Source organism: Neopsephotus bourkii, unplaced genomic scaffold (assembly GCF_033783945.1).
Source record: "Neopsephotus bourkii isolate Nb327-2 ecotype Australia unplaced genomic scaffold, CSIRO-AGI_Nbou_v1 NB_1388, whole genome shotgun sequence".
NCBI lineage: Eukaryota > Metazoa > Chordata > Aves > Psittaciformes > Psittacidae > Neopsephotus > Neopsephotus bourkii.
In genome coordinates this window covers 1,710,363-1,716,643 of record NW_026901866.1, presented here as the reverse complement: position 1 = coordinate 1,716,643, position 6,281 = coordinate 1,710,363, and the positions used below count along the sequence as shown (strand labels likewise).

General features: G+C 43.0%; 1 long non-coding RNA gene across 1 annotated transcript; it reads left to right on the top strand.

Annotated features, from left to right (window-relative positions):
• The first annotated feature begins 411 nt into the window (after positions 1–411).
• Positions 412–6,061, top strand: LOC133219938 (uncharacterized). Its single transcript, XR_009727574.1, has 3 exons — positions 412–1,815; positions 2,429–2,614; positions 5,565–6,061. It is a non-coding gene; the product is annotated as an uncharacterized LOC133219938 (long non-coding RNA).
• Positions 6,062–6,281: the final 220 nt, after the last annotated feature.

The following is a 6,281-nucleotide window of genomic DNA, read 5'->3' as shown; positions in this document are numbered from 1 at the left end:
GAACCAGATGTTTCAGACACCTCTCACAGACTTCAGCTGGCACCAGCTGATGCTAAAAAGGGATAATTCAGTCAGTGCTGGCTTTTTCTGGCTTTATTTCCAGGAGAGAAAGAGGTCAGAGTGGCTAAAATAGAGTCACTGTAAGGTCTTAGGAAAGTTAATATTTTAAAACATGGATTTTATATTTCTTGATGTGACCTCCAGTTATAGGCAAATGAAAGTGAAGGTGCTAACAGAAAATCAAGAGCTAATATTGACTCAGAGTGATCCCAAGTTCAGTACTGCCAAAACTGAATTTAAAAGCCATCAGGCTGCGTAAAACTCATGATGTGCCCATGGAGAAGTAAAAAAACAGCCAGCCAGCCAGCCAACCAACCAACCAACCAATCAGCTAACCAAAAACCTCTTTTTATTTGCCTGCAGTTTTTGAGACTCTACTTGAGACTATATTCATGTTTCTGCAACTGTGGAGACTAGGACGTTATTTTGTATTAATGGAAGTCAACATAATAAACTCACAGAGCTGCAGTATGAGGGAAAAAATAGGAATATTTCAGTGAAATCGTGAAAGTTTGTAGAATTGCAGGTTGTGGAGATACAGGGCAAAACCCCACTCTTGTTAAATTATTGCTTAGACACTGACAAAGGATTAGCTTTCCATGGCCCTATTTTAATGCGGCTGCTGTGGTATTGGATGAGCAAGGTTGTAGATAGGTCTTATCAGTGAAGGAAATTCTGTGGCAGGAAACAGACAGTGGCTGCAGTGTGGCAAGCTATAAATACTCAGTGAATGAAGGTCTTGGAGAGATGACTCCATGAAGGAGCTCACCTATCCCCTGAACTAGATGGACCAGAGTGAAAAAATGAGGGACTTTGCTGGATGCAAACATCCTCATTCCCTCTGACATCAGACAAACACAGCAAATTCCTACTGACACTTGAATGAAAGGGCTAGTAAGGACTTTGTGTAGTAACCTAATTGCTCTGATTTCTGCTCTTTTGAACCAAGTGGATCCCTATAGATAACACTGAGACTATAATAAGCTGTGTCCCTGATACAGAAGACATCAGGTCAGTTGGTTGGGAACTTCTGGAAAAAGTGCTTCATCAGTAAGTGGTGACTGAATAAAACCAAGTCTCCACATTTCAATTTCTCTTCCTTCCCTCTCTCTAGCTCCCATCTTCCCCTGCTTCCTACCTTCTTATCCCTTTTGTTCTTCCAGTTACCAGTGCTGCAATCCTGTGCCTATATCATCTCTTAGTTGCAGTTCTGCTTCTTGCTAGACTGGTATTAGGTATTTAGAGATCCAGGAAGTAAAACCTGTGCTCACACCAAGGAGTTACTTTACATGGCTTACACACAACCTCTGTGTCTACCTTTTTTCCTTTTTTTTTGTCCATATATATACTTGAAACTTTCTGCAGACAGGCTGTGTTCTCTGCCTTTTGTTTCTCCAGTCCTGGCCCCTGCTTCTGCTGGGCTTGTAAGTAATTTAAACTTACAACCATTAGATTCTATTATATATTCAATTCTGCTGAGCTTTTTATTTTCTCTTAGAATCCTTAATCTTGGCAGTGCTCCCAATGCCCTCAGATTCGGGTAATGTCTCAAATGTGCATAAACAACCTGTGAGGTGAAGGGGTGACTGATCCATATGAATTTACTTTTTGGACTTTTTGTTCAGGGTTTTTCTTCATACCTAATGCTTTCCTATCTGTACTTCCTCTCTCTTTCTTCCTTCATCTGATGAAGGAGTGCTAGCACAAAGAGCTCCTCAGTAGCAACAGCCTTTGTGTGTGGTGAAGGTCAAAGAGGTGAGATGTTCCCATCCTGGGTAGAGGAAGAGATGAAAAGAAGGATACACTAGGAAACATACAGCATGAGCATTAATAACTGGTGTCTACTAAACACATAAAAGGTTAGAGATTCGGGCCAAGTAAAATGTCTTGGTCATGGTTGCCAAGTGAGTCAGTGTGTTTTCTATATAAATTTAGAGGTATGGCCCAAAATCATTGCTTATGGCAAGTTTCAGTTCTTAAAGCTCACCATCAGGTTCCTGTACTGCTCACACGTATGACAGATGTCCTTTCCACCCTGAGGGCCTAGGGTGACTGACTGTTCTCACAGACTATGGCTGGTTTCCATTTCCATTAGGCTTTGGTGCACCTAGTTTGGACTGTACTTGTCAAAACCAGCCCCTGGGTACTGCTCAGTCACGGTGTCCCCGGGGTTCCTGGAGAGTTTGTAACTATTTAATGACTTGTGAGATAATGGATATTTAAAATAGTTTAAAATAGTGAACAATCAGTGACTAAAAATTGCTTTGGGAGCTCAGGAAACCACCTGCCCCATGCCTGTGACTGCTCCCATCCTCAGCTCCCTCACAGGTTGCATCTGGGATAATAGCCCCGTGGTGTTTTTAAACAGCTCCACAGCTGTAAGAACAGAGACCCAGAGCTGCACAGCGCAAGGAGAAAGCAGGCACTGCTGTAACGACTTTGGGGCTGAAGTGGGTGTTGAGAGACTGAGTCATGATGCTCCCAGTGGTGGTGGAAAGAGAGTGATGGAGAGAATCATTCTCTCTACAGCTACCTGAAAGAAGGATGGAGAGAGGTGGGTGCCGGTCTTTACTCCCAAGTAACAAGTGATAGGACAAGAGGTAATGAACTCAGGTTGCACTAGGGAAGGTTTAGGTTGGATATTAGGAAAGATTCCTTCACCAAGGTGGTGCTCAGGCATTGGAACAGGCTGTCCAGGGGAGTGGTGGAATCACCATCCCTAGAAGTGTTCAAATCCATGTAGATGAGGCCCTAAGACATGGTTTAGTGGTGGTCTTGGCAGTCCTGGGGTAATGGTTGGACTTGATGATCTTAAAGGTCTTTTCCAACCTAGTTCAGTCTGTGATTCTATGATCTCTTCACTCCAGTGTCCTTTACTAAACCATAATCCACTTTGGAAGCCTATTTCTGTATGCTAGTAAAATGGAACTGCATTTCTGAAATGTGTCAATATCAGCACTCTATGCAGACTTTTATACAGAATTTTACAGCGCAAAAGAAAGAGGGAAGTTCATAGTCTCTTCTGCTCTAGTGAGACAAGGGGGACTTATATAAGGACTGTATAAGGATGGCTTGTATAGCAATATGGGGACAGACGTTAGGAGGAGCTATCCCCCATGTCTCCCAGCACCACAATAAAGAATACCTGCTTGTCAGCTTGAAAACTTTGTTGGCAAGTTTGTTCCTGGAGTTTTCTCCGAATCACTAGTAACCACTGCTCTTAATTAATAAGTCTTTGTTAGCTCTAAATTGAATTAATACTGGGAGGTACTCGCTCTTGTTGCTGAGCTTTATTTAATTGTCCAGACATTTGATTCGGCACTGACTAACCTAGATGCCAAGTCCATATGCTAATACATTCCCCTGCTCTTGGGGGACTGTTGGTTAGCAAGCTGCCATTGAATGCAGAACACGTGGGAACTGCTGTGTGGTGTGAATATTCTGGCCCAGCAGACTTGTTCCAGTGCCAGAGTGCTTCACAATCGACATAATTTTTCAGTGTCACAGTCCTTTTCAGGGGACCTTCCTGATGCATACAGGCTTTTGTTTTCTTCTCTCTGAAACACCAGTAGGTGCTCAGAGATCCTGGAAGTAAAATCTGTGCTGAGACTTGGGAGTGCACACCACCTCCCATCCCTTCCACTGCTGAGGTAGAAATAGCCATGAAAGCATGTAGTTGTCCCCTTCTTCCCCTTCCCATTAGCTTCACAATGGCCTCTGTATTTCAGAGGGTTCAACTAGGAGCTGTAGGACTGAAATACAGGTAAAGTAAGATGAAATGAAGAAAACCCCTAATTCTTTAGTTAGGGCAGATGGTATAATTTGGCATGTGTGGTGCCATGAGTGTGATACCCAACACAAAATACAGCACCCTACCTGTAATTCACAGGGAGTAACCAAGGGGTGTCTTTCATCCTGATCAGGTATCAACCTGCACATACAGATACATCAAGCTGTAAGTAAATGCAGTGCACTGTGAGAGGCTTCCTCTGCTCGAGGTGGTACCTTGTTGCAGCTGTGAGAGATCAACAAAATAAGCAATGTGACATGGTTTAGTGCAAGGTGTCCCTGCCCATGGCAGGGGGGTTGGAACTTGATGATCTTAAGGTCCTTTCCAACCCTAACTATTCTATGATTCTATGACATTTGCAGGTGGAGAGAATATCTTTTGGGGTATCAGCTCAGGGAGCCCATCAGTCTTCAACCCCAACTTTGGCCTTTGGGTTGGAAACAGAAGCTTCAGTATAAACTCAACGTACTAGTACTGCAATACTGCTATAGAACTGAAGAAACCTCCAGATTTACCCAGCCTTTCCAACTCTACCAGGTAGTCTAATAAAGGTTGTTACCTCTACCTTTGAACTGTACTGGCATTGCATTATCCCTTCTAGGAGCTATACAATTAAAAGCTGTGGGATAATTTTACTGAAAGGAATGGTACTTCCTAGCATCACTGGTCTACTGGAACAATGGACTGTATCAAGTCTGTCACGTTCCTTTGAGGCCCTTCACGTGGGAGGACAAAAGCAGAAGTATCACCCACCAAGGAGTCAAGAGTTGTTCAGCATACTGGAAAGACAAAAATAATGTATTTTATAGGCACTTATTTGGGCTCTCTTCACTCAGAACCCACTGCTTTTCAGGCTGCAGTGGGTTCAAGGATAACAGCAGACTCCCCAGGGTCCTTGGTTATTGTTGGGTAAATCCAGCTCTAGATCTTTATAAAAAGCATAGAGCAAACAAATAGGAAAAAGTGAAAGGTGAGAACAGGGCATTGTATTGAATCATACCATCGATTGTAATTTCTGCTTTCTTTTGTCTATTCTATTTTTAAGGACAATATTGTTAGCTCTCTCTCCCTCTCTATATGTTGCTATAACATTGCACAGCTTTGCTTACCTTTTTACAAAGAGCTTCTCTTCTTTCCAGTATTTGTACCCATCTTTATTTTGTTCCTCACTTGCTGAGGATGGAGCGGTACCCACTGTTGGTGCTGTGCTCTGGTCAGGCAGAAGGAGGTCTGTCAAAACCAAAAAGGGGGCACATTCCTTTCCTTTCTGGGGGGTTCAGCAGCATACTGAGGCTTGGGCTTCAGAATTGGACTTGGTATTTTAAAACTAAGCAGAGTGCATAGTCCTCTCACAGTCCACGGGTGATTGCACGTTGTGCCCTTAGCAGTTCGTTAGTCTGACATTTCACTTGCTTTAAGTTTTGAATGGAGATTTCTACATCCCCATCCGGCTAGGGAAGCCCCAGAAACGGGCTTTGTTGGAAACCTTTGGACAGACCTTTTGCTTTTGAAAAATGCTTATTCATTGAAACTGACTTGTGTAGGGTACATCGATTTGGATTTTTTTTCACTTGCTTTTTGGTGTAGATTATGCTATTATATAACCCTGATTTCAGTTTGTACGAAATGAAATGCAGAATAAAAAGAAAACCATGAAAACAAGAATGAGATGTTTTGATGTGGATTTTTAATGCTGCTTTGTGGGACATTCCAGCTTTTTCAGTCCACTCTGGAATTAAACTGTTTTTGCAACATCACCCGTTCATGAGAGAGGCATTTTGAAATTCCACCAGTGCTGTGACCTGATCTACGTTGCTCATCCTCCTCTCCCCACCTGGCAGTGCTGCGCAGCTTGTGCTGTGTTCAGTGGTGTGACCTGTTAGGAACCATTTGGAAGGTTGCCTAAGTATCGGTCTGGAGAAGAGTGTGGCAGCAGTGAGCAACTTCTGCTGTGGACAGGCAGGAAGTATGCCTGGCCAGTGGAAGGAAAGTGAAGGAGATTGCTGGCTGCAGTCCTGGATTTGGAAAGTCAGAGGGGAGAGCTTCAGTAACTCTATTATGTATACATGGCAGCGTCCTCTGCAGAAAGGAGACAAAGAGAGTCCCTAGGAAAAGAAAGCAGAAGAGGGGGAAGGAAATATAAAGAAGGAAAAGAGTTGATCAAGTTTTCAACAACAGAAAAATAGCGAAATTGTGGAAAACTTTCTAAGAGAAAGAAAAGAGGAGAACGATTCTGATCAAGTGAAGGGACACTGGGTGACTCAGTGCTGCCTTAAACATGCTGATAGAAAAGACAGGATGGCTGTGACTGAGAGGCTACAGAAAATGAAATTATAGAGAAGGTGGGATTAAAAATGGGAAGTGGAAAATCAAGTGAAGACAAACCCAAAGAACACGGTCAGATTCCCTTCCTAGTAATTTTGTGGAAACA